The 25,648-nt window shown below is 45.5% G+C and overlaps 1 protein-coding gene across 1 annotated transcript in view; it reads right to left on the bottom strand.

The window, feature by feature from the left end:
* The window catches only part of LOC136537125 (probable polyamine transporter At3g13620), a 216,707-nt gene that overhangs the window by 96,974 nt on the left and 94,085 nt on the right, over positions 1-25,648 (bottom strand). The window lies entirely within an intron of this gene.

Below are 25,648 nucleotides of genomic sequence, written 5' to 3'. Positions count from 1 at the left end.
TGTTGTCAGTCTGTTCTTGACTAATTCTGTTGTTGATTTCATTACATGCCAGTCCTAGGATGGATTTAGGTGCATTTGAGGGTGGGTTTGTTGCTGGTACTTTAGTGATGGAGCAGCTCATCAATGATGGTTCTGCCCCTATTGTAGCTGGTGCTGGTGCTAGTGCTGCTGCCCCTGTTGCAGCTGGTGCTGGTGCTGGTGCTGCTCCAGGTGCAGCAAACCCTGTTGATGTTGCTGCTCCTATAGCTGGGAATGGGGCTGTGAGGGCAATGAGGTGGACCAACACCACCTCTGGCTTTGTGCTAAGGAGGATGGCTGCCCTTGTTAGTGATGGTAGCAGGCATGAGAAGGTTTTCAAGGACAAAGATGTGAATTCTGTGGCCAAAGCCCTCAAGCAGTTCTGTGGGGAGGTTGTTAGCCTAACTCAAGTGTACAACCACTTGAGGAAGTGGAGGCAGAAATGGGCTAGGGTGAGCAAGTTGAAGGACCTTAGTGCTGCTCTTTGGGATGACCAAGCTCATGCTATCATGCTTGAGCAAGAGCACTACCTTGGCCACTGCAAGGTAGCAGTTTGATCTCGTCTTTGCCTTGACTACCTACATTTTCCTTTCTTAAACTACATTTGCCCAACTCTGCAGGACCATCCTAAAGATGCAGAGTTTCTTAACTGCCCTATTAGGTTCTACACTGAGATGGAGGCTATCTTTGCTAATGCCATGGCCACAGGCAAGTTTGCACTTGGGTCTGGTGAAGCCTTAGGGTAGAACCAGGCTGACAGTGTTGGTGCCAAGGCTGATGGTCCTCCTTTGACCCACACCACAGTTCCCAGTGAACAGGGAGGGGATAGCAAGGCCACTGAACTGCTTCCTACCTCCTCAGCTGCTGGCCCAAAGAGGAAGAGAGGGAACTTCTCTGAGGAGGAGATGCTCATGTTGACTAACATGTCAGATGCTGTGAACAATGTGGCCAATGCTCTTAGGGAGACTGGACCTGCCCATGTTGATGCCAATCTGTACCTTGTTGTGATGGAGATGCCTGGCTTCAGTGAGGAGGCACTTATTGTTGCCTACACCTTCCTCCTAGACAACAAGGCCCAAGGCAGGGGCTTTGTGAACATGAGTGATGCCCACAGGGCCCTTTGGCTTAGGACCTTCCTGGCCAAAAACTACTATGTGTAGTTCCACTACACATGAAGGGCTAGAAGGCCAGGAGGGGGTTGACTGTAGAGATGTATAGTTCCTCCACCCCCCTCACCCACTCTCTCTTCTTTTGACAACAGGACCTTTTGTGTAGTCTGCTTGTTCTTTTGACACCTGACCTTGATGGTGTAGTTTGCCAAGGAGGGTGGCTAACAATAGGCAAGGATTTGGAAACATTGGAGCCCTTGGCTGTTGGGCTGAACTTGGTATTGTAAGAAACTTATTTGTAGCCTCTGTTGGCTACTTTTTATTTGATAACTAGTTGCCTATTTTTGTTGTTTATGCCTCTGGTGGTAACTGTGGGATTTAAAGGCCTATGATGCATAAAACAAACTTGAGGTGGCTACCTTATTCTTGTTTTGATGGTTTTGTTGTTGTGCTTTCTTCTTTATTTGCCTATCCTTCCATTCTACACTTATGCACAGTTGTACTCCACAGCAACAACATCCTCTTGTGATGGCTGATGGCAGTGAGTGCAACTGTTGTTTATTTGCTTCTTTATTTGGTTCTTACAATTCTTGGTAGCCACCAATGACTAAACAAGGAAAAAAACAGCTGAGGCTAATTTTTTTATCAAGTTGCCGATGATGTTCACCATCATTCAAACTAAATGGTTGACTAAGGCATGTCATTCAGACCACTTACATGTTCTACATTTGGTTGGTTTTAGAGAATGCCTCCCTGCTATGTGGTCTTTGAAGGGAAGAAACCTGTGATTTATTTTACATGGTATGAGTGTGCTAAGCAAGTGCTTAGGGAAGAAGGGGCTATCTATCAGAAGTACAACAACTATGATGATGCTCTTAGAGATTTTAATGCAAGGGTACCTTAAGAACCCTTGCTGTTACCAATTCATGCCCCTCATGGGGATGCATCAGCATCCCATGAACTGGTGACAGGTCAAGGTTCTAAAATCTATCCTCATTCACCTGGGCTGCAAGGCTGTTGCAAAAATGCTGTCATCTTGATCTTGTTTATGGTTGTAGTTGGTCTATCACTCAAGCTGTTCATGTGCCATAGCTGTTGTTTTAATTAGGCCGATGATGACACAATAGGATGACTGCATTAGCTGGCTACATGCTTTCTGTTAACTTGTTGCCCTTCTCGGCTTGCCAAACTATTAAATGTTGTATTTTGGCCAATGATGACACAATGGATCGATGCATTAGCTGGCTACATATCATTTTGCTGCCTCTTATCTGTTTCTGTGAACTTTTTCGTTTGTTGGCTTCAAAACTTGACTGACCCATGCTTCTGTTCTTCTTTACTGACTTTGATTATCCCATGTAGCCAGTAATGCCATGAATTGTTAAATTAGCATGTCTGAGGCCAACTATTTCATGCTGAAACTTTGATTTATTGTTGTAACGGTTATGGAAGAGCAACCTCATTCTCCTTTCATTCATGTCCATTTCTGTTTGTTGTTATGGGCCTAGCCGACCACAGCCAAATGACAAACACTATCTCGGTGTGGCAGTTGGTGGCGGTTAGCCTCTCTGCCCGGCTGCCTCTTCGATGACAAACACAGCCTCGCCTGAGCCGGGCTCACTGGGTACACAGGCGCAAACAAGAGTTGTTGCACCACTTGGGGCAGGCCTGCCCAGGCCTGGGCCAGTTGGGCTAGCCAGGCCGGCCAGGTATAGGGTCGCAAACACGCCCCTAGTGACTCCCCTTCATTCATCCTACAACGTGCTATTTGAATAGCTAGCATAAGCCACGGGCCATAGTAGGAGTATGCCCATGACCGGGCACGCACAGCCGCACAGAGCCAAATGTATACCCCCTCCTCTAGTGACTCCCCTTCATTCATCCTACAACGTGCTATTTGAATAGCTAGCGTAAGCCACGGGCAATTAGAGATATGAAGGCACGCCGTGTGGCTTTTCAAGGTGTCCACGTATGTTCCATTTAGTTGGTGCATTAGATAGAAATTCCACAACTCAGATGAAGCGCATCACAACCAGCCTTCCTCCATGCATTCGGCAGTGGATAGATGAAGCAAGTGGACGCATTCAATGAAGTAGATGAAAAATTAGAGATATGAAGGCACGCCGTCTAGGGGGCCTCCTAGTGTGTCCACGTATGTTCCATTTAGTTAGTGCGTTAGATAAAAATTTCACGACTTAGATGAAACGTGGCACAACTAGCCTTCCTCTATGCATTCGGCAGTGGATAGATGAAGCAAGTGGACGCATTCAATGAAGTAGATGAAAAATTGATGCGTTAGATAGAAATTCCATAACTCAGATGAAGCTCGTCACAACCAGCCTTCCTCCATGCATTCGGCAGTGGATAGATGAAGCAAGTGGACGCATTCAATGAAGTAGATGAAAAATTAGAGATATGAAGGCACGCCGTCTAGGGGGCCTCCCAGTGTGTCCACGTATGTTCCATTTAGTTAGTGCGTTAGATAAAAATTTCACGACTTAGATGAAACGTGGCACAACCAGCCTTCCTCTATGCATTCAGCAGTGGATAGATGAAGCAAGTGGACGCATTCAATGAAGTAGATGAAAAATTGATGCGTTAGATAGAAATTCCATAACTCAGATGAAGCGCATCACAACCAGCCTTCCTCCATGCATTCGGCAGTGGATAGATGAAGCAAGTGGACGCATTCAATGAAGTAGATGAAAAATTAGAGATATGAAGGCACGCCGTCTAGGGGGCCTCCCAGTGTGTCCACGTATGTTCCATTTAGTTAGTGCGTTAGATAAAAATTTCATGACTTAGATAAAGCGTGGCACAACCAGCCTTCCTCTATGCATTCGGCAGTGGATAGATGAAGCAAGTGGACGCATTCAATGAAGTAGATGAAAAATTGAATGACCATGCATGCAAGGACAATATAACTGTAGGTGTACTTTACATGCAAAAAGTTACTACGGTAGGGGGATTTACATCACTGTGCTTTCACGTGTCCTTTACATAAAAAAGTAACTATGACAGGAGGAATTTACATCACATATGACTTCTCCTTTTACATTAATAAATTTACTATCAATAGATACTAGGCAGTAAATTTCCATACATGCACGAGTGCCTCCCTAAGCTATCCAGAAATTTACTCGATAAATTTGAAAGCACTGGACATCTCCACCTACGCAGGGTGGGTCGAAAGCAGGTGGACACATTTAATGCCTCCACTCCATGCTATCATAACATAAAAACAGGTCGGGCAGGTGGACACATTTAATGCATCTCCTCCTTACCATTAGATAAAAACAATTCACCGACCAGGAACATTTGTACGCTCGGTATGGCTCCCATCCCGTCTCCATCTTCAGTTCTCATCCCATCCCCATCTCTATTTCTTAGTCGCACAGGCAACCGACCCCACCGCCTCCAACCCTAGCCAGACGAGCTCCACCTCATCATCGGCACCGGCTCCTCCCCCGCCGGCCTCCCCCCTCTGCTCCTCCCTCCTTCCCCCTGCAACCCCAGCCCCGATGAGCTCCATGACCCTATCACCACCGCAGTCGTTGGTCGTCTCTCCGACATCAGTGACCACCCCTCTTCCGCTGCCTCCCCCTCCCCTACCCCTCCATCTCCAGCCAGACCATGCTGCGAATTCCGTTTCTTGCGAGGGGCTCGTGGCCGGTGTGGAGGTGCTCAAGGACTTCATCCGGGACCTCGACGTGGGCGTGGGTCGGCCGCGCGGGACATGGCCACCTTTGTCTCAAGCGCACGAAAGTCGAACACCCAGAGCTACTCATCGTACGACACGATGGCAAGGAGGTCGCCCAAGGCGGACATGGCGGGGCACATGTCCACGACGTCTCCACGGCCGTAGCCGCCGCGTCTGCGCCTGCGCGCGTGGCCACAACGGCGCTGCAGGATGGGTCAGTCGCATGGAACACGACCGCCTCCATCTCGAGCGCTCGGAAGTCGAACGCCCAGGGCCAGTTGTCGTACAACGCGAGGGCGAGGAGGTCACCCAAGGCGGACACGGTGGCACACATGTCCATGATGCCACCTGGGGTGAGCCTCTCCGGGTCCACCTTCGGCTCGCCGCCTGTGCCTAGCCCCATTGTGTACACAGCCACCCCACTCTAGAGCATCTGATCTTTGCTTTATTTGTCTCCCTCTGATTAAGCAGCATACTGACAGTGGTTTCCTTCTTGGAATGTGATTTTGCGTTCTTTTTCTATCGAACCGTGATGTGCATATCCTGTTTTAGCTCGAGGACAGCTTACAGAATCGATATGCATGGCTTGGAATGGGGGGAGTCCCTACTACGCTGAAGGAACTCAATGTCTGGATTCGATCCTGCAGTTCTGGATCCCAACCATCTTAGCTTCCATTGCTACCTCAAGACCCATAATTTCCCCCTTTTTCAATCGTGTTTGGCTTGATCAAGAGAGGGCGCTAAGGGAGATGTCCAGATCACCGGTGTTACTGCCAATGGAGGACTCCTCTACTGCCAACGTTAGTCTTCTTAAACTAGATTTGCATAACATTGGCCTTGTTACAAAATACCAGCCATTGGTGTATCAATTTATTTGGGTTTTGTGATTGCAAAGTTATCGGATGATGAAAAATTGGGCGATGCTGATGAATTTTGTTAAGCTCATACTCACCATGGAGGTGAGAGGACTGAATTCAACCTGTATGGTTTTGGGTTATTTCCCTTTTGCACTTAACTATAATGGGACACGTTTGTTTTAGACATAGCAAGCGGATACAAGTAAAGCTGCATTCCAGTGGCTAGGCCAGGCAAAGCGTAATAAAGAGAACAATGTCATGGTTGCTCTACCTCCATCCATGAGGCAATGCCCAATAAGAGAGCATTAGAAATTGTTGATGCAAGTCTAAGTCTTGGATTAGTTTCACTAGAGGACAAGGATGTAAGAAGAGTACCACAGAGTGCTGGATTCTGATATTTTTGTAACTGATCTGAAGCGACCTGATTTCCGCGAAGGGAAATCCACAGAGTCATAGTGTAATAAGACCATTGTAGATCATATTACCCAAATTTCCAGTCGAATACCACATCCATACAACGATAATATCAGAGTACAAATAGTGCGGAATTACATAATTTATTACATCACCGCATTGGCGGAATCAAAAGTAGCATTCATTCAGAACAGCTTGAAGATAAGATCGCCAAACTCGAGGGTAGGCATGAACCCCTTATCCGTCAAACTCCTCAGAGCTATACTCCTCAGCAGAACCTATGTGCCAAAATTTATCAGTACGATTTGTACTGGCCAATCCCACCCTATGAGCTTTGCTTTGTGGAAATTGGATGCATGTCGGATATAATCAAAAGGAACCTATGAGGCTGGGGTTTTCTATGCAGTAGCATATCAAGTATATAATAATAGTTGGTCAAGTTTTAACACCATTCCCACACACCATCCACCCCATTCCCTTCCCCGAGCCAGGTTTCGATCCTAGGATCGATATACCACCATCTCCACACCATCACCATACCATCGCTTAGTCGACAGGCCAACTCCCTCTCGGCACTGTCTCAAGGCCCGTAGCCCCTGGCTACGACCGACACTCTCTCACAGGGGAAGAAGAGAAGGACTCATCTCACTATCTAGTTTAAGTGAAACCCAGGAAAGGTCCATAGCTGACAAGTCGGCACATGTATCGATCGATCAACCATACACTCTGCAGAGGTTTTACATAACCACAAGATCTACCTTCCTCACTGACCATCGTCAACTGGGCTGATTCCGGCCACTTGCTAGCCTAGGATAATGCCACTCTACCATTCAGCCCTGGTACACCCCAAGTCTAGTCTAGGGTGGCTGAAACTGTGAGTCATGAGCCGGGTCCACAAGGTCTCCATGAAGTCTCGGAAGGGTGTGGGGGAAATCCTCCATGCCCCGTACCTCCTTACACTGTCCGCTATCAACCTAGCAGTAGTGGCAGTATCCTACCAAGTAGTCCGGCCGTCCCGCACCATATAGGGCGAGTGGTACGTAAGGCTTCCTGGTGAATCTGAGTACTAGTAAATCCTTAGGGTTAACCAAGCCAGAATGTCTTCATTAGGGTTTCCATTTATCGTGCCACCATAGCACCTCCACCCTGGGCTCCTCCCATCACAGGTTCACACCCAGGGCCACCTCATATACCATTTACCCACCATAGGTATCCATTCCAGGGGTGCCCAGGTAGCACCACACGGCATGACTTGCCCTAGGCTCATCGTATACTCCAACTTGGTCGACACAACCCTCACCCTCCACACACTCAAGTCACACACGCAACACTCTCCCCATAGTCCAGATAACACCAGTTTCCACCACGCGTCAATGTAGTATAAGCGTAGTAGAAGTATGAGCAATGAAATATAGCAGCAAGCGTGTGTCTAGCCTAATAGCAGGGTATGCAGGGGTAAGGTTGCGTCAAGGTAAAGGCCACCAAGTAAGCATACTACCATGCAAGTCCTATCATAGTATGATTATAACAGTAAAGTAAAGCAATAGCAGTTCTATATTAGCCATGCATAATAGGTGCTACGAGATTGGGTGGGATGTGGCACCTTCAGTGTAGTTGTCTACGTTCTCCTCACGGTACTCATGATCCTTGTCCGTCAGGTTCTCCTCCGAGTCTGCAACGATCGCATTATAGTCGCGTTAGCAACGTCTATAGAATAGCACAAAGAAGCAATGAAAATTCAAAAGATCCAAATACACTCAAACATGGGTTCATTGCGTAAAGCTCGATTTTAGATGAATTTTGGTCCTGGTTTCATACTTTTCTAAGGTCGTATGAGTTAGTTATGAATTTCTGAAGTTTAAATCATTTCTGAAAATGGAAAAGGCCGAATTAATCCTAGGCTGACACGTGTCGCGCTGTGACTGGTCCACGTGGCATGCTGACGTCAGCATGACGTCATCAACGTCATCAGTTCCGACAGGTGGGTACAGGGGCTCTTGGGTCACTGACCTGTGGGTCCGGTCAAAGTCAACATAAGTCAACGGGCGAGTCAACGGTCAACGGTCAACGGTCAACGGTCAGGGTCACTGACGTGTGGGGCCAGGGCTGCTGACGTCAGCAGCTGATGTCATTGTGACGTCAGCATGACGTCACCCCGGCTGTGTTGGCTTCTGACGTGTGGGTCCCGTGTGACGTCAGCATGACGTCAGCATCTGACATGTGGGTCCAGAGTGTCTGTGCCATTGACATGTGGGGCTAGGTCAATGGTCAATGTTGACCGATCAATGGTCAATACGGGCCTAGTCCAAACTGGGCCGGTTGGGCCTGGATACGGGCTGGGCTTTGGCCCGCCACGTGGCATGCTGTGGCGCTGCCACGTCACGTCCTTGGGCCTCTACTGGGCTTCGTTTCCAGGCTGTGGGCGTGAGCGTGGCTCATGGTGGACCAAGAGGCGCTAGTCTATGGACCTAAGGCAGGGTGCATGGTGGACCAAGTCCACCACTCTTTCCTCGGGCATGGTCTATGAGCACCGGGTTCATGCGCGGGTGGCCGGCGAGGGGAATTTCCCCTGTTTCTCCCACGGCCGTGCTCCTGCCGGTGGCAAGCTCATTGGGTGAGCCCCCACGGTGGCGCTGGTGTCCAATTGAGGAGGGGAAAAGTTCCCTCATGCCGTGGTGACTATGATGGTGGGGGTCGGCTGACGGTTAAGGCTTCCCAGGGCTCTGGCCACGGCGAACGGTGGATCGGCGTGGCGGTGCTCGTCGGCGAGTCACGGACAGGGCGATGTGGTGGTTGGAAGCTTGCTTGGCAGGGCGCGTTAGCTCCCCGTGCTTCCGGTGAATGGGGCGGTTGAGTCAAGGAAGCTCCAGGCGCTTCCAGTGGTCCTGGCCACGGTGGTGGTGCACGGCGGAACTTCGACCGGTGGTTCAGTGCTCGTGGTCGGGGTGCTGCGGTCGGCTATCGATGACTCGGTCTACGCGGCTGTCCTCCAGACGTCACTGTGATCCTCTACGGCCACGTTCTAGTTCGGCGAGGCGGCCGGGTGCGCGAGTGGTGGTGCATGACATGATGGTGGCATCGTGAGCGCGGCGTGCACGCGCTCTGCTACGGCGTCCAAGGGCTCAGAGGTGGTCACGTGTGTGCGTGTGAGTGTGCTGTGCTTGTGTGCTTAGAGGCCAGAGATGGCCTTGGCCTACGCGCTCATGGTATGGAGCGCCATGGCCGGAGTAGCAAAGTCCGGCGGCAAGCAGGGGATAGTCGGGCGCTCACCGTAGGTGTCGTGGAAGATTGGATGGTGACGCAGTGGCGAGTTGTGGCCGTGTAGCTCCAAAAGCAGCGCAGTGTTGTGCAGCGTCGTGGCGTCGGCTCCTGCTCCGGCGGCTTTGGAGGTGTTCCGATGGCACCTCCCTCTTCCTCCTCCCTCTCCCTTCCTTCTTCCTCACCCTTCTCTGGTTCGGGTGTGCACGGGATGGCCACAAAGTGGCGGCGGGGTGTTGAGAGCTCAGGGCACCAGGGCCAGGGCTTTATAGCCGATCGGGGAACGGTGGAGCCCGATGATCGGCGGATGGGGATCTAGGGCGATCGGAGGTGCGAGCTTGCATCCAACGGCCGCGAGTGGTTGCGTGGGCGCGGCGCCAAGGAGACAGGGCCATGCCCCAGGTGTGACCCCTGGCCCGCTACTGCTAGGGCTATCGGGGCTTGGTAAGAGGCGTGAGCGGCGTGGGGGAGGAAGACGACACTGTGGACGGGGGTGGCTGACGTGCGGGGCCCATGTGGCAGCAGCAGCAAGGGAAGGCGGGGAGGCATGTGGGCGTGAGCAACGCGCTGGCTGGCTTACTAGGCCTGCGCGAGCTCATGGGCTGGCCTGCTGCGGCTGTGCGTGGGCCAGCGAAGCCAGGAGGGTGAGTCTGGGCCGGTTGGTTGCTTGGGCTTGCTTAGACTTTTCCTTTTTCTATTTTTCTTTTCTTCTCCTTTGTTTGAATTCAAATTTGGTTTGAAATTTGAATTCCAAATTGGTGCACCATATTCATTGGAGTTTTAGATTTGAGGCCCACAACATACTTATAAATATTAGGAATTTATTTAGCTATTTTGTATAACAAAAATAGGTGTAGTTTTGTTATACAAAGATAGAATTAATTTTCTCTTTAAACCCTTATTCCTTGGTTTGAGTAATAATTACTTTTATGGTGTGTTTCTTTAAAGAAGTTGTTAAGCATAACATAAGGCAAATGGAAATCCAAATCACAAGTTGAGTTAACAATATATGCTATGTTTCATTTGTTAGTATTTAAATAAACATGATTAACAATGGCATGCCATGCTTGTGTGATGAATGAGGTTGGGGTTAGACCTAATGCATCTCTTAGGTTGGGTTTCTATACATGACACTCATCAACACATGGGAGTTTTTAAGAAAAATTTTGTAGTTGGTATTTTTAGTGTATGGATTTTTGGGTTGTTACATGATCCATGTGCAAACATGTCTTTATACTCGAAAAGTGTTGATCAACTAATGATTGATGCAATTATGAGGTCAATTGCAATCTCCAAAAGTGTTTATCTTTCTAATCTTTAGTTTCTTTGCCGAAAGATCTTTACACTTATTTTAGTTTTATAATTTATTTTTTTCTAGATGCCACCGTAGCGTTAGCACCAGCAAATCCCTAGACCTATTTTGCTACGTATTCAGACTGTCAGTGGTGTTTGAGTTGTCACTTTGTTTAGACTGAATACTAATGTGTGATCATTGGCATTTCCCCCAATTTTGCTTGGTGTAGTTAGCGTGCCGATGGAGGAGAACTGGCCACCATTATTCCCCATAATCGACCATGACATTGCCAATGAGATACCGACCAATGTGTAGAAGTTGCAGTATCTTGTATTTTTGCAAGCTAGCTTGGTATGTTGGCATGGACCATTCTGTTGCATCTGTGATTTAGTAGTAGCAAGTCATTTTCTTATCTACGAGTCTACTAGATATGGTGTATGTGAAAGGTGACAACCAGTGATTGATCATTTTCTTATCTACGAGTCTACTAGATATGGTGTAGCACACAATACTTGCTTTTTTAGAATACATAAATTGCCTATTTAGGAAGACATTGTTGCCTAGCGAATGAAACTTAAATTGCCTAAGAAAATGCAGCTAGTGTTAGGTTTTATGGAGGTGTCAATAATCAGCATTTAGAGCTGAATAATTAGTAATTAGACATTCTTTTGGACATGGTGTAAGTACCCGTGCCTTAGCCTAATTATTTATCATGTTACAATCACCCTCTCATAGCTCACAATTGGTGGTAGAGATGAACTTGAGCACAGAATGCAGCACGAGCACACCTCTGTTGGAGTGCTGGTGCAGCAAATTAAACTGCTTTCCATTGCTAAACATCACACCCCTCCTAGCCCTCCCAGTGTCTCCATGTGTCCTCCTTGTAGTTCATACACGAGAATTAGTAGCTATGGCCTCAGGGGCACTCGTAGTGGTGAGTCGACCCATCTTAGATAAAGGCAGCCATGTCAACTGAGCCTATGAGTCGACTCCTGGCCCAACAGTACCACAGGGCCCACGACAAATTAAAAAACGATAAACAACATGACCTTTGTTTCTTCCATCGTACTGCTTTCTTCCACCTCCGGCAGTTCTAAATGCTAAAGTGTCATCGCATGCCTATGGACTACTTTTCTGCAACATTGTGGTTGCCTTAGATTATGTTTTCGATGGTGTTTCAATTCCACGACTAAGGAAACAGTAGCCTGCTCACAACATAAAAGCAGGCAACCACGGGACATATATAATGTGTCTGCTGGTTGTGCTTCAATGGAACATTGGCATGGTTAAGATGGTTGAATTACAGACACATGAGCAAGAAATAAAATGGTTTTGATGACTTGGACCTTCATTGCCTGATGCCCGACAACGGCGCGTGCGCCGACCCCACCACCATCACCGCCGCAGCACACTAGCACCCGAACGCTCCTTGCCGACTGCGGCAGCTCGCACACCGCCATGACAGCGGGTCCCACCTCCCACCTTCCCTCCCTCTCCCTTCTCCATGCATGACAGCAGCACGAGCAGCACAACCATATATACGTAGCAAATAGAGCAAGGCAAGCATGCACGTAGACAACTATCACATTTACCACGCACGCACCAGCAACACCTTGTTACCTTTAACCACGCTAACTAGCCGCCATCCATTTGCATGCACCATACAAAGTTAGCATGAAGGCACAAGCAAAGGCCTCAGCAGCATGCACGCTGTTTGTACTCACATGCATGCCGACCATCATGCTACGAGCCACCGGCCATGCATGCCGAGCATCCACCCCCTCCCCCCCGCTACACGCCGCACCTCCCACCTACAGCGTCGTCCCATCATCCTGTGTAGCCATGGCGCCACAGTGACACCATTAATGGTGAGAAGCTGAGCACTAGTGGCACAACTCCTCCCCGACCGCAAGTAGCAAAGTATGAACCTAAAAAGAATGGAGGTGACCAAATTTGAACTAACTTTTTCAATGCCTTGGAAGCGTAAACCGTGTCTGTAAGATTTTGTATGGTCCTGACAAAGTAGAAGACAATTCCTGAGGTTCACATCACGCTATCTCTGGCCACGTCTTTAAAACCACACCCTCTATCTCATTGATTAAATTTAAAATTGTCTAACATATTGAAAAGTGAGAATTATATTCATTTTAGGACGGAGAGAGTACTTAAGTGTTAACACTCAAAATTGTTCGTGAATAAAGTTTTATAGTCCACAAAAAGCACGATAAAGACCCACCAAAAAAAGCACGGTAAAGATGAAGCAATAAATGGTGGTCCCCACAGAATTTATACGAGTATATAAAACAAGATGACGAGTGCCTCCCTAAGCTATCCAGAAATTCACTCAGTAAATTTGAAAGCACTGGACATCTTCAACTACGCAGGGTGGGTCAAAAGCAGGTGGACATATTTAATGCCTCCCCTCTATGGTACCATCACATAAAAACAAGTCGGGTAGGTGGACACATTTAATGCCTCTCCTCCTTACCATTAGATAAAAACAATTCATCGACCATGCGAGAACATTTGTACTTACACATGCATCCATGCATCTAAGAGACGGCTTGGGTTGCATGCACGTTGCTCCCAAGGTGGTCGGTGGTTGGGGTTGGTCACCATTAATACGTCTCCCTAGCCAGTGTAAGTTCAACTTTCCAGCCGTGCAGCGTCCCATCATCCCTTAGCATCTCCGTGTCCACCTCGCCATGGCAAACATTAGGGCAATCGCTGTGTTCTATAGCCGAAGATCTGCTGCCTTCCTTGCATCGCACATGTGCCCTACACAACCAGCAGCACCATCAGCATAAATGAGGAAATAAAGCTTCGGAACCTATTTCTAAACTAAAACTTGACAACAAATTCTTTTCAAAAAGTTAGGACGTTGCATGCGAAGTTATATAAGTAGCCCTATTACTATGGTTATGTATCCAGGATAGATGGAACTCTGCTGACTTAGGTAGGCTTAATCAAGTTCTCTGTAGGTACACTGACCCCGAGCATAGTCCGATAGTATCGACTAGCTACAGGGAGAGATCGGTGTGCCAAAAATCTAAGAACGGTTGCCCTATATATTGGCAATAGTAGAAGGATATATAGGACGTGCATTCATGCATATCCTGTTTGTGCATTGTAGTGCCCATATTGCTTGCAGATACGCCATCCATAGGTGTCACACGTGTCGTATGGTGCACGCCTGACTCATTCCTGTTCTAGAGTTAATGCTAAACTATGGCTTTGTGTTTTGCGTCGCCTGTAGTTCGTGCCTGCCATGACCCGTGTCTCCCCATACTCTTTTTTGGGATCTTGTTGGAACCTTATCTTGCAGCCGTATTAGTCATTAATGGCCTCGGACATCGCTCGCCTTGAACGCGTGAAAAATTCGGTCGATTCATTTATAGTGATCTCGTGCTGGAACCTTGGTGGACCACGCCAGGACCACTGACCGCTCTACCTTTATAAGTAGGGTCTGGCTTAGCTATTGGCATCACCACCCAGTGCACTTTAGCTCGCCTAGCTTTTGCTTTTGAGTCAGCTTTTCGCTCAGTCCTTCCTTGCAACCACAGCCAGCGATGGCAGGAGCCTGGGTTAGTAGTTACTGCCTAAACACTGAGGGTTTCCCAAGATCCTATATGCCACCCTGCAAAAGCTCGGAGTCAAAGATCATCCTAAGTATGAGGGCCGTGAGTATGAAAAGCATGGCACTGAGCGGTGTGAAGTTACCATCTACATTGGGAAGAGTGAATAGTTCCCCAACATCATTGAAGCCTAGAATGTGACTACAACCGGGTTTCGCTTCGTCGACACCTACCAGGTTGTGGCCCACAAAGCCTTGTGGTACCTTTGCCAAATCTATGAAGAGCCCATTGCTCGTACCCCCATGAGGTTCTTTCTACCTTTGGAAAAGAATCGACGGGCATGGAGGGCTCGCATGGAGGCTTTGCAAGGGCGAGATGCGCAAGAAGATAGTCCTACCATGGTGCACTTGACCACGTACCTGCTTGCTCTGGATAAGCAGTATGACCGGCAAGCCTCGGAACTGAGGAAGTGCCTTCGGTGAGCCGAGGAAGCCGAGATCTTCTCCAGGATGCTCCAGGTGCAGCTTGCCGAAGCGCATGCCAGTGCGGCAGCCGCTGAGAGTCGGGAGACTGCCATGTTGGAAGCTCTAAAGGAGGCTAAAGATCGACATGCCCATCAGTTGGGAGAGGCCTACCTTGTCACTAGGGCCAAGCAGAGGACACTGGTTGCTGAACGGCATGATCCCTTGATCATGGAGGGGATCCCTGTCCACCCGCTAGAAAGAAGCAGAATCGGTGTTGTAGTACCGCCAGCACCTCCACCCTCGGAAGTGTTAGAAGTAGAACCCTTGATTCCTCTCACTCAGTCGTTGCCAAGAGAGGAGGTAGATCCATAGCCAGGGTGGTAGAAGAATCTGCCGAGCTCAGGAATGAAGATGTGTGGTCTAAAGTAGATTAGTTGCCTTGGGATGATGTACCCATAGTTAGTAGTGTCTTTCATCACTGTCCACCGATATTGTATTCTTTCCGTTGTATTTCATCCGTAGTTGTTGAGGTAGTCTGATCATAGGAAAGGTGAACAATGTATCGAGAATGGGAGAGTAAGTGCATGTATGTTGTACCAGCATAAGGACATTCGGAATATGCATTTTATTTATTTCACTGTGTTATTGTGTCTATCTACCTTAAATCTTGTTAGACATGCTTAGGGTTTTCGAGGGCGATGTTAGGTGGGTTACAAGAGGAATTACCATTCGGATGCGAGAAGACCAGCCGTGATTGGATAACATAGGGCACTGTATCAACTAATTATGGATGTCTCAACAGAACACTTGAATCTCTTTAAATCAAATCCATTGTTGTATTTGAAGTCATTGTCCCTTATTGCGAAAGGAACCCTTGTTGTTTGAATCTTTGATTGCAATACTCCTCTGATTTTGTGGTCCATGACCCCACCGTCTTCATTGCGTGTAAGTTGGTAGTAGTTGCCTGGTTAATAGCTTATGGTGCCATGACAAAATTGAGGGCCCCTGTGGAACAGCTGCCACATGGTGACGCTGCTCGGCATGCGCTGGTATCGAGGTTGTTGACCAAGTACCTTTACCAAGTTACACCACCATACCACTTTTGATACAAATATTCGGGTGTTTGAACGGGAAATCCATAACGGGTTGATGAAATAGTGTTCTCTCAAAGTAAACAAGAGGCGGTGTTTCGAAGGAAGCATGTATGTTGCGATCTCACTTCACACAAAGGTTGGCGCATATTGTGGACAAGGAAGGGAAGGAAAGAAGAACACCTAGGAAAAGTTAGCCTTGGGTAGTAGGGAGTGCTTAGAAAAGTCTGAGTGGATGTCAAGTCCCAAGCATTATGCCCAGCTCGACCACGCTATGCATGCCGGGTCACTGTCAACGCGTGCCCCACGGATGCCGTCGGTGTCGGTCCCATTAGCACCCTATTCTCGCATGTCCACTACATCGTGCCACACTCGCTGTCCTCGTGCACTGTGCGCTTCTCCTTTTCCTAACCTCTATTCCACTCTTGATCCTTGCCCTCATCCCCGTACCGGACCCCTCCCTTCTTTCTTCTTTTGGGGACACGGTCGCCCTCACGCCTTCCTCATCAAGTGAACACTCTCTCCTCTCCTTTATTCCCTCCCTCCACTCGCTTGCGCAGGGAGCACACCATGGCCGACTTTATCCCCATAGCGTGAACCGACAGTGTATCCCATCCATGCTGTCTCCACTTCCGGTGCACTGCACCCCATCTTTGTTCACCACTATAAGATACCCTTGGTCCTTGCTCTTCTTCTTCATCCCCATCCCTCTCAAATCCGAAGTAGAGCTACGAGATCCAGTCATCATTGTGGAACTAGGTTCGTCTAACAGAGGCGATGGTGTAATCTAAGAAGAAGGGATCTGGTTTTCAAAGAAGTTCAAGTCTACCCTTGGTTAGTTTGGTCTTAGGGTTCATGATGTTTGACTTCTCAGTCTCCTGTTTCTGGATCTGTTGGTCATACGCCATGTTTTGGATAATCATTATCTTGTTGTTTCTCCATTGCCCTCGTATATCCCGACTTCTGGAGTAAGCCTTGGTTGTACTAGGTTGCTCTTAACCATGTAACTTTAAATCCCGGTGTAATTTAGTGTTTGACGTCATGTAATCTTTTGTGTAATTCTAGATTTATGAAATATGTTGTAGTTTCGCCTAAGGGGAGTGGATCCTAATTCACTCTTTTGTAAACCCTCATGTTAGGAGATGTACTTGTGTTGTAGTTTTTGCTCTTTCCACCTATAATGTAATCCTAGCCAATGTTGTGCTTTGAATCTAAGTGTGTTAGTTGCTTGAGCCCAACTCTATCAAATACTTCTTTCCACTAACATGTCATTGATTTGCTGGCCTAGAATAGGCACCATGTAATGACAACCAACCTCTATATTCGTTTATAACATTGTAATGAAAAAAATTATGTACCAAAGAGACCAACCTTTCATAGCAACACGATGAGAAAACATATTAGACATATGAGCCATATTTCCCAAGATTTTTCCTATACCAAGCACATCACCCGCAGCGAAGTGCTGGCAGCAGTGGCTAGTATAATGACGACATGCATGCTACAAGAAGAATCTAGCTAGGATCGCTACCAAACGTTTGAGACGCCAAGTGAAGTGGGGCTGCAGCTAGACCATGTAGGAGCAAGAGCAAAGTTCTCTTTTTTGTTAAAAAAGACCAAAGTTCTACAAAACATGACCTAAGTTCTCAAAATATAAGCTATCTAGTTTAACAAGGCGTCATACTACAATACAACTCCATGGTGTGCTGCTGGTGATGGTGATGCTACTAAAATTATTTATAGTTCATTTTGGCTTTGTCATCATAAATTAAACTTCTCTAATTTTTTATCGAGTGTCTAGAAGCTTCGCTAACTTTTGATCAAGTCTCTAGAAAAAAATATTAACATTGATCAACAATACTAAACAAATACATTTTGAAGACAAATATATTTCATGTAGAATCTAATGAACACTTTTGATATGCAATTACTGTTGACATGTTTTTCTTCAATTTTAGTCAAAATTAACGAGGTTTGATTTTGAGTTTTTGACACAAAGTTAAATGAATTATGCTTTGGAGTACGAAGGCAGTAAAACGACACACCATGTACTAGCTAGGGATGGAAATGGATGTCCAAAAATCCAAATTATATGAATCCATGTCCGTTAAAACATCTAATATATATTGATATCTATATTCGTATCCATTTCTAATATGGATACTAAATGGATGTATCCGAATTCATTTTTCAGTATTTTTCTCTATCCCATTCTAGATCCGCATTCAACAAAAATATGGAATATCAGATATTTATCCGTATTCGCAAAGAACCCGACATAATGAATCTATTCAAAAGTTTTCTGTCGCACCCGGTTCTAAGAACAAAACCAGATACACACCATATGTGAGCCCAGGAAGTCAAATCTCATATATAGCTACAAATAAAGGTAATATCAAAAGACAAATGCTCAATATATAACGTACTTAGTATAAAGAATACAACCTTAGACAACAAACAACAGAAAGATAACTCCGATCTTCGGGTGAAGACACCAATCTACAGGGACAACTGACTGGTTGATCACAAGCCTAACTCCTCCAAACTAACAATTTAGTACTCATCCAGGATTTTTCCAAACAATTGAAAAGTAAAGCAAGCGTAAGTACATGTTGTACTCAACAAATATAACATGGGGTTCATGAGGCTCAAAAGGCTGACACTGGTTTAACTGCAATTAGCTTTCAATGAGTCATCTTTTAGCAATTGGGTGGCAACAAGTTTATTCACAAGCCCATATAAACACATGATCAGGTAAACATGAATAATGAATAGCATAAACAATTAACCATTAATGAGCATCTTTATCATCAGTATCATCAGTGTTCGTCATCTATTCCATAAATGTTCCAACACCGCTCGTGACCGTAAGCACAACTGATATACCAGTTTTACACTCTGTAGAGGTTGTATACTTTCACTGTGAGTCATGATTTACCCTTTTGCCCAACGTAGCTAGCCACTTAACCCACAACCTAGGAAGATCGATAGGGTTCACTATGAAGCCTTTTAAAGGTTTGTCTAACAAGTTAGGGCCGCTAAGGTTTCCCCATCAATAAGCATGAACCTCCCTCCAAGGAGTGACTAACAAAATACCAAAAAACCAAAGTGCACCCTCTTGGCAGGCCAAGATCATACCTGTCAGAGCCCCTCTTGCACCATAAAGGTAACCACTAACAAGCTCAAAAAGGTCCTCATACTGAGCTAAAGCTAGAGCCATGTAGCCCTCATAGTTGTACTGTAAGTCCCGAATAATCACTTACAGATAAGTCCTTAGGGAGAGAAATCTAGAGCACCATAAAAAATAGCCCAATGCTCTAGCCCCCTTGTTCCATGTTCTAAAAAGCATCTTTTAGTGTTTATTGCATATACCATTAGTCAAGTTATAAGATCATGACTTTAGTTGAGCACTAGCATCATACTACCCAATGTAATATCCCATAGGTATCAAGAAATCCAAGATATCAAATAGCAAGGAAAATTACTATGGTTGTCAAGGTAGACACATGCATATGATTAAAATGATATTAAGGTGAATAGGACAACAAGGATGATCCCATGCCATACCTGCCTTAAACTCTAATCCTTCTTTACGTCCAAAACTTCAAAGGGACTCCTTGATCAACTCATAAAGCTCATCGACTGGACAAGATCATAAAGCTTCACACACGCATCCATGCAATCATACATGAAGCAAACAATAGATCTAAATTAGAATAGTACACCATACACAAAATCAAGATGAAAAGTTTGTAAAATGAATCTACATCTCGCTACGAATATACAAACACGAAAAGCACTCTAATTGGAGCTATAATGAAAAAGTTATGAATTAAACAAGATTTCCTTTAATAAAATAATAGATTAAATCTAACTTCGAATTTCAAAAGTTGAAAACATACCTAACAGTAGGATGAACATGTAGATTACGGAATTACGAACCTAATGCAAGTTGAATGGATCAAAACAGAGTTAAAACGAAAAAGTTATGGCCTAAAGAAAACTAGTGGCAAAACTGTAAATAGATGAAAACGTATTTTGAATCTAATCCGACAGAACTACGTTTTCAAAAGAAGAAAATGTATTATGCTAATACGCTTTGGACTACGTGTTCAATAATAAAAAACCTGAGAGTTCTTTAGCAAAAATATAGGGACGGCGAGTTCGAAAATAGAAAGGTAAAGGGACTCTTTAGCAAGATTGATGCGCTGACCGGTATTGACCCGATCTGGGTTGCTAATCTTCTGTTCAACGGCTAGAGAAGAAGGGAAGGATGGAGTCATCGGCGTGTTGCTTCCAGGCGGCGGCGGCGCCATGGTTGACGGCAAGAAGCTCACCGATGATCGGTGAAAGGGCGGTTCTGGGTGCGAAACTCAATGGGGAAAGCACGGGAGGAAAGCGCAGGCGATAGCGAACTCACCTAGGGGCTTCCCGGTGTCGAAGAAGGCTCCAAAATAGTGTGCAGCTCGATGGGCGGGGGGGGCAGCAGCTACCTGCAAAGTTCGGCTATGGCATGAGAAAAGCAGAGATCGAGAGAGTAAGGGGAGGGGCTCGGTAGCTTCGTAACCTCAACGTGGAGCTCGGAAAAGATTGGCAAACGGCGGCGAGGCAACAGATGGCGAGCACAACTACGACAGCTTTGGCTCCCAAGTCGATGAGATCCAAAATAGGGTAGGATGAGTCCAAGGCAAAACAGCGACCCGTAGATGGGAAAAGGGGATGCGGCGGGGTCGCAGGAGTCTTATAGGGGCGCCTCGATGTGGGCAACACGCCAAATCGGGCGAGGACGGCGTGGATTTGATTCAGAGCAGAGTCCGGCCTAGGCACGACTCAGGGTTGAAGACGGCCCTAATAGGGCGAGCCCACCTGTCGGCGACTAACGCGCGGGTCCCTGTGATCAGACACAGAGAGAGAAGAGAGCACCTGTGTTGCTGGGCCGACTGCTTTGCGTGCCGCGCGAGAGAAAGGGAAAGGGAGAAGTGAGGCTGAGCTGGGCTAGTGGGATGGGACTGGGCCTACGGAGCTAGCTGGGCTACCGCGCGTAGTAGCGAGGAGGGAAGGGAGCTGGGCTCCGGTGAGGATGTGGGCTGCGCGAAGGGAGAGCAGTGCTGAGCTCCAGCTTGGGCCTATAGGCCGAAAAAAGAGAGGGGGAGAGAAAGGAGGCCATGGGCCTAAAGAGAGAAGGAGGTTTTTCTTTTTTTTTCTTCATTTCTTTTATTTTATAGCCATTTCAAAACCTTTCAAAAGCAAAATTTTAATTCATTTGATTTTGAGTGAAAACCACTCACCCAAACAAATCATATGCAGTGGCATGAATGCATCACAAATGTTTCTACACCCTATGATAAATTTTACTTAATGAAAAATTATTATTTCCCTATGTTTTCATGAGCACAAAAAGGCAAAATTAAATCATTTTTAACTCTATTTCAAAAGCGGTAATTTTTAGGGTGTTACATTTTCTTTACATGACTAGTGACTAATTATTTAATTTCAATATTATTAATGATGCATTGAAATTATTTAGTAGTATATTTGTAAGTAAACTTTAATTTTAATTTAATACTAATAATGATACATAAATATTAAATTAACTTTAGTGTTTTTCTAATTTATTTTTAAACCTGATATATTTGTTGTACTAAATTATTCTAATACTTTAATATAATTTTTGTTGATGTAAATTATTTTATATAATTTATATTTTTATAATAAATATTAAATAAATAATGATTAATTAATTGATATGTTTAATTATTAAATATTTATTGATAACTATCTTATTTTTTTATGGGTTATTCTTGTCTATGTTATATGCACACCTACTTTATTCTCTACTTGTATAACAATTTTGTAATTACAAAAGCATTGATAAAGCAAAATGGCTACTTGCTGCATACCATTCTTATTTAAATTTCTTCACTTAACCCATCATTTTATTAAATATTATCCATTTTAATTTAATTCACTTCGATATTGGAAATTATTAGAAGTGTACTTTGATTTTTATTTCACTTTGGTTATCGATGAACTTAGTAGTAAAATTCTATCCATCAATGTTGAAAGTAAATATTCTAACAGAAATCCAAATCCGAGACATTCGTTTTGCATTTTTATTCGACAAGATCCGTATCTGTATTCGAATACGATTTAAAATATGTTAAAAGATGACATTCAGGTCCAATTCCTTGCGAATCCGATCCATTTCCGTCTCTACCACGTACAGATCCACACCTTAGATAGCCCCGGTTGACAAGTCGTACTGGTCTGCTTCCGCCATGTTACTATTACTCCATAAAGATTGGGGGCAGCTAGTGAGCACGCCAGCCATTTCAACGCGATGTACACGGGGTACACGGTGCCCCACGTTTCGGCCAAACACGTCGGTCCAGTTTAATTACTGGCGTGCTTGCCCCACACCCTCCTTCCTCCATTTCTTCAATGGCTACTGAGCCGAGCGCCAAGTTTGCGTTGATAACAGGGAACGAGCGAGACAAGAAGATATATTACCACCCTGGTATTATTCCACAGCAGCAGGCCATATGAAAGACCCAACCGTCTGATGCCTCGATAAAAATCATCCTCATTCGCCCCAACAGCCAATGGCCCAACCAATCCATTCAGCTCTTACCCATTGGTGTTCCGCATCTCAAACCTGCGCTAGGGCGAGTCAGCACAGTGCGCAGAGCAGACGAGCAGGAACGGCGGCACACGGCCGGTGACGCTAGCGCGCGGAGCAAGAATAGTAGAACGGCAGCCGACACCTCGCAGCCTATAAACCTTTATTATTTTTTTTGGGGCTCCACCACTGGTCACCTTATAGGGGGTTAAATAATTATCAAGTCTCAATTGTTTCTGTTTCAAATCTGTACCTTATTATATGAGGATTCCGCATATTTGAAAAATGGTACAAGTGAATTGTATCATTAATTTTCTACGATTTTATACATATATTTGCATTGAGGAAAGTTATAAGTCAAAATTATGTTTTGGAGATCATGCAGATGTATAAAACTAGTAGCGGAACTTCATATGAATGTTAAGGCAGGGGGCTATCAGACTTAATAAAATAGATTAAATAACAATACCTAAGCATTATTAACTATAGAGGTCATCAGATCTGATCCAGCAGACTTTGTCATTCATCTTTGGTTTGCCGGTTGATCTATGGCTTGTATGAAGTATGGTAATTGGATTGGACAAAGTTAAAGTGTGTTTGTTCTGTTGGATGGGCTTATATGGAATTGTGGTCCCTATGCTCTCCACTTGGATTGATTTCATCTCGATGTAAACAGACATTGAACCAATGTGTAGGATGACTTCTATGTGTGTTTCCTTGCATGTGATTAACACTACGCCAGATTTGCACATCACTGCCGGCCTCATCACTGTCGGATTTGTGAGAACCGGCAGTGGCGTACTTTCACTGCCGGTTATGAGCTTGAAAATGAAAAAATGATTGGGGCTGGGCTAAAACCGGCAGTGAAGGATCACATCACTGCCGATTTGTGGCTTGAACCGGCAGTGTTTTGGCTGGCACTCATCACTGCCGGTTTAAACCAAGAGCCGACAGTGATTGGGCACTATCACTGTCGGTTCTAGCCAAGAGCCGATGATGATAAGCCTACAGCACAAAAAGGCTGCAGCCGTCCTCTTCTTCCTCCCCTCTTCCATCCCGAGAACAGAGGCGTGCTTTTGGGCCCTTCCCTCCATTGTTGCGGCTGCTCTTCACCATGAAGCTAGTGGTTGGATTTTGAAGAATGGCTTGATCTTTTTGCTTTAAGGTTAGTAACAAACATCCACTCCTTTGATTTTGTTGCTTAATTAGCTTCATTTTGATGGCTACATTGCTTGATTCTCATTCTAGTTCTTTCTCCATTCTAGAGAGCACTTTTCCAATTGGACATTTGTGCAAGGCTTAAATTGTGGTGAATCCATCATCCAAAAGGTTGGTGTCTATGAACATATTTAAATTCCTAGCTAATTATTCCATGGTGGTCAAGATCATCATTGTTAGTATGTGATGCTATATTTAGTTCTTAGAAGTAGAGTAGAATAGTTGTTCTTCAATATTGTGCAATAATTATTTTTTACTACGATTTTCAATTTATAGGGCCGGGGCTATCAATTTCAATTTTTCAATAATTAGTGTACAATAATGTTTTCCAAAAATGGTACTTTCGAGCTACAATTGTTGTTCATGAAGCTCGATTTCTTATTAATTCTTTGTAATTACTGTCTCAGTATTTTTTTGTGCAGAGATGGATCGAGAGTGGATACATCTATCCTGAACGGACAAGCGGTACATGCATGGCGTCAGCCAATTTATCACCGATGCCAAAGCCCATGCTGGGAATGGGAACCATGTCTTCTGCCCATGCAAAGATTGCAAGAATCATAGGAACTTTCGTCAAATTGAGTCTATACGATCACACTTGATTACTAGGGGGTTCATGCCAAACTATACGATATGGACTATGCATGGCGAGGTTGGTGTGAATGTTCTGCGGGAAAATGATGATGATGTGGACATGTCTGACGTAACAATCCACGATGCTGACGAGGAACCTGGTGTCAACACGGAACCTATGGCCACAGTTAATAATGTGTTTAGGAACACGCTAGCTGACGACACCGAGGATAACGATGGCATTTCTCAGCTGCTACATAATGTAGAGACCGGATGTCTTAGTGAAAGACAACTGAGAAAGCTAGAGAAAATAAGACAAGATAGCAAAACACCATTGTATAGGAATTGTCCAATAAGCAAACTAGAAGCCGACATCATGCTGTTAGAGTTCAAATCGACAAACGGATTGAGCGATAAAGGCTTCGATCAGTTGTTAGCTATAATAAGGAAAATGCTCCCAGAAAAAAACGAGTTGCCAGAAAAGACATACTTGGCCAAGCAAATGATCTGCCCCATCGGCCTCGAGGTTGAAAAAATCCACGCGTGTTCCAATGATTACATATTGTATCGTGGAGAAAAATACAAAGACTTGGACAAGTGCCCCAAGTGTGAAACTCCACGGTATAAGGAAGGGCCGTCAGATGAGGGTACCAAGATCAGAGGAGGTCCCATAAAGGTCGTTTGGTATTTCCCTATAGCTCCCCGGGTGCATAGGCTGTTTGCATGTGCAAAGTCAGCCAAGCTATTGCGATGGCATGGCGAAGAGCGTAAGAAAGATACAATGATGAGGCACCCCGCCGATGGGCATGACTGGAGGACTATCAATACTATGTTCTATAAGGACATCGGTGGAGAGGTAAGGCACCTTTGGTTTGCTTTGTGCACAGATGGGATGAATCCTTTCGACCAGGTTAGAAGCAATCATAGCACCTAGCCAGTGACGCTCTGTATATACAACCTTCCACCTTGGGTCTGTATGAAGCGGTCGTACATCCAGATGCCACTACTGATCCAAGGGCCAAGACAGCCTAGGAATGACATCGATGTGTTTCTGGAACCAGTGATCGATGAACTAGTGGAGATGTTTGAAAAGGGTGTGCCGGATGTTTGGGACGAGTACAAAAAGGAACATGTCACGATCAAGAGAGTACTTATCGCTACAGTCACCGACCTACCAGGTTGAGATTCGTTGTTCGGAGAGAAGACAAAAGGCTATACTGGATGTGTCGAGTGCTTGGACGACACCGATGCGTTAAATCTGCCAAATAACTCAAAGATAGTTTATATGGGACACCGTAGGTTCCTACCTAAGGATCACCCTTACCGCAGGAACAGGAAAGATTTCAACGACACTATTGAGAAACACTTAGCTCCAAAATATCGAGACGGGCCTGCGATACTTCGAGAACTCAACAAACTGGAGGTTGTCCTTGGGAAGGGGGACAATGCAGTAGCAGC

Source organism: Miscanthus floridulus, chromosome 2 (assembly GCF_019320115.1).
Source record: "Miscanthus floridulus cultivar M001 chromosome 2, ASM1932011v1, whole genome shotgun sequence".
Classification (NCBI taxonomy): domain Eukaryota; kingdom Viridiplantae; phylum Streptophyta; class Magnoliopsida; order Poales; family Poaceae; genus Miscanthus; species Miscanthus floridulus.
Note: the sequence above shows the minus strand (reverse complement) of the source record. Positions and strands in the feature narration are given on the sequence as shown.